Genomic DNA, 3,278 nt, shown 5'->3' on the forward strand with positions numbered 1-3,278 from the left:
AAGTCCAAAAACAATAATTAATAAACTGGGCGGCTCATTTACTGAATAAGAATCGGCCCACCCACTGATAAATAATTGGGCTCCATCAAAATAGATACTGAAAGGCTTAACTAAAGAAGTAACTTCAGCCCAAGTGATAATAATAATTTTTTTTTTTTATCGGGTAAAGTCATGTTAGATGTTAGTAAATGTGGGCTAGAAAGAATTAATCTTAGCCCAAAAGTTCAATAAATCGGCCCAAAACTTTTTAAAGCAATTTAAGTGTCACAGCCCGACCTAAGCTAGTGAATAGTTAAGTCGGGAAAAAGGTGTGACTAAAACCAAAATAAGAAAATGAAAAAGATAAAAATCACTAACCTGCTTAAACAATAATTTACCAAAATATTTGGTAATCATAAACAATCTTTTCTAAAACTCAAAAGCAGACAACTCACGATACATAACGACAAGTTGTCTAAGTATCAAGTGACATAATTCTGTAAGCTATTAGTTTGAAATCTTTGCAACACATCAATAAAGTAAAACGCACTAAGCGTTGCAGCGGAATAGCTTAACTGGATTACATGTATGAAGACATGGAATCCTGAGCCTAATTTAGTACTTATATATCAAAAGCTTTGCTCTGCTGACATCCATCTGCATCACAGCTTAACCTGCACATTTAGAAAATATATGCAGGGTTGAGTACTAAAAAGGTACTCAGTGGTCACATGCCAGAATAACTTGAAAGCTTGCTCTTAGAGCTATATATTGAATTTGCCATCTCAAGCATCACACAGGAGTTTTATTTAAATAACCTGTGCACGCCAAAACTGTAAAACTTCTATATACATATATATATCATCATAACATCATATACGTCTGCAGACATACTTCGTTGTACTATACCATATCTGCAATGATATCTGTGTGCCGAGAAGGTGGCCACCTTCTACGGTCACTGACCGGCCGATACGCTAAACCGGCTCACGGTCCTAGACCGGCCGATATGCTAAACCAGCTCACGAACCTAGACCGGCCGATACGCTAAACCGGCTCACGGTCCTAGGTCGGCCGATATGCTAGATCGGCTCACGGTCCCTTGTGTACACTAATCCTGTCTAACATCTGGATAGAACAGGATCCGAATTCGATTAACTTCTGGTGCCAGATAGGTATCATACAAGCTCATAAAAGTTTTTGGCAAGTCAATAACTTTAATATAACTTCATTCATGTAAACATCATGAAATAGTGCACACTTCACATTTTGAGTTTAGAAAGCCCACCTGATCGTGGTCTGACGACACAAGTAATTCTGAACTAATGCTTTACTTCTTTTCCCTTGTATTTGACCTTCAGTATAAATACTGACTAATAAATAACGAGAAAATAATATGGATTTAACTTAAAGAGTACGTGTGTGGGTCTTAAGGTGATATTCCTATTTGGAATTTATGAACTAAAGACTAACTGCTATTTGGCAAGCTTATCAACAAATGCCAACATAGATTCAAATGCAGTAATCATCACTCTAATCGTACTAATTAATAAATAAATACTCTGTGTTTAAAAACTTTAATTAACCACTTCTAATTATTAATGAATAGCTAATCTGAATTATTGGGCTTAAATGATAATAAAGCAGGCCGCGTGAATAAATCAAAGGTCCAATTAAAACAAACCTGAGCCATTTACAGAATTAATCCAAAGCCCAACAGAGATTAATTGATCCAATAATTATTAGCCCAATTCACTTTTATTCAGATTAAATAAATTAAAAGCCTTATACTCTTCCTTTTAATAAAAGGAATCAAATTAACTTCTCTCTCCCTTATTTCCTCACACATACATACATATACATTCTCTCTCTCTGCGTGACTTCTCCCTCCCTCTCAGCTCTGTCGTCTCTCTTTCTCTCTCCCTGTCTCCGGCGGCCGTCGCCGGCCTTCGTCGCCTCCGGCGCGGCGAGGTCGGCCTCTCCTCTCCCCCTTTCCTTTCTTTCCATTTCTCTTTTCCCTATGTCTCAATCCCCAAATTATAAAATCAAAATCCTAGGGTTTCTACCTCTCTTCATCCCCTCTGGAATTCGTCTCTCCGGCGAAGCCTGCCGCCCCGCCGTCGTCTCTGTCACGCCACCGCCGCCTCTTCTGATTCAGGTAAGTCCCTGTCTCTCTCTCTACTTCTGTCTCTGCTCTCTCCCTCGAACTCCCTCTCTCTCTGCCCTCTCTCGATCTCTCGCTCAAACTCTCTGTGCTACTGGCGGCCACCGCGGACCGCCGTGGCGTGGGCAGTGCCGGCGGTCGCTGCCGCCAGTCGCGCCTCCGTCGCGGTGGCTCGCGGTTGCTGCTGCTGCTGCCATCCTTTCCCCTGTTCTAATTATTTTCCTTCTTCTTTTCTCTTTTTCTTTATTTTCTATTTCAATAACCTATTTCAGTTCTAATACCTCAAACTAATCAATCCCTAGTTTTTCTATTTCAGGAATCCATGATTCAGGGTGTCTCTCGGAGTGGCTACTGCTCAAGATCCGATTTTTATATGTGATAAATCTATTTCTTTATTGTTATTAAGAAATTGGAACTGTGTTTATGAAGTCAGAATTGCATATGTGATTATAGTTATTACTCATCACAGTTCTTGGTTGCTGCCTTTATGATATAAAGTTAACTGTATTGAAAAGAAAGACTACCTTCTTTGATGTCTGCTGTGGATGATTGTGTGTAATTTGTGTGTTGGATGGATGTTTACTGGAGTAGTAGTTAAGATTTTGCAGAATGAAGAAAATGGTTCAACGCTTGAGGGATGAAGCTTATACTGACTTGAGTCGGTTTGTGTGAGCAGCTGCGTGGAAGCTAAATGCTACGTGTATGAAGAATAACTAATCTGAATTAATAATCTGAATAATTTAACTTACGCTAATAAGGTTGATTAATCTGCTTAATGAAAGAATGTTGGGTTTGGGCTTCCTCATCATTTCTTAATATTCTTAGCCCAACCAAATAGCTATTGTTTTTATACTTAAAAACTGAATTCATATACACAAATTGGGCTCTGGCTACTTCACATTCAAATAAAATTGCTAGCCAAAATGCTAAGTATTGGGCTTTTTTGCATAAAATCCTATCATGAAATACTCGGGCTTCTATGATTTTAAAAAGATTTTAAAAATCTCGATATAATCTGCTCGTTAAATAACTAAGTTCAGGTTTTACATAAAAATTAAGACTTCTCTTTCTTCTTTAAAATCATAAAAAATAATATTAATAATATATATAATGCAGTGAAAATACTGGGTGTTAC

The 3,278-nt window shown here is 38.0% G+C and overlaps 2 long non-coding RNA genes across 2 annotated transcripts; one reads left to right on the plus strand and one right to left on the minus strand.

Annotated features, from left to right (window-relative positions):
* Nucleotides 1-384: 384 nt before the first annotated feature.
* On the minus strand, nucleotides 385-2,793 carry LOC131017305 (uncharacterized). The gene is made up of 2 exons (XR_009099543.1): nucleotides 2,668-2,793; nucleotides 385-653 (listed from the first exon to the last, which is right to left on the minus strand). It is a non-coding gene; the product is annotated as an uncharacterized LOC131017305 (long non-coding RNA).
* LOC131017292 (uncharacterized) lies at nucleotides 1,800-2,676 on the plus strand. The gene is made up of 2 exons (XR_009099530.1): nucleotides 1,800-2,137; nucleotides 2,460-2,676. It is a non-coding gene; the product is annotated as an uncharacterized LOC131017292 (long non-coding RNA).
* Nucleotides 2,794-3,278: the final 485 nt, after the last annotated feature.

This window comes from Salvia miltiorrhiza, chromosome 3, assembly GCF_028751815.1.
Source record: "Salvia miltiorrhiza cultivar Shanhuang (shh) chromosome 3, IMPLAD_Smil_shh, whole genome shotgun sequence".
NCBI classification, from domain to species: Eukaryota; Viridiplantae; Streptophyta; class Magnoliopsida; order Lamiales; family Lamiaceae; genus Salvia; species Salvia miltiorrhiza.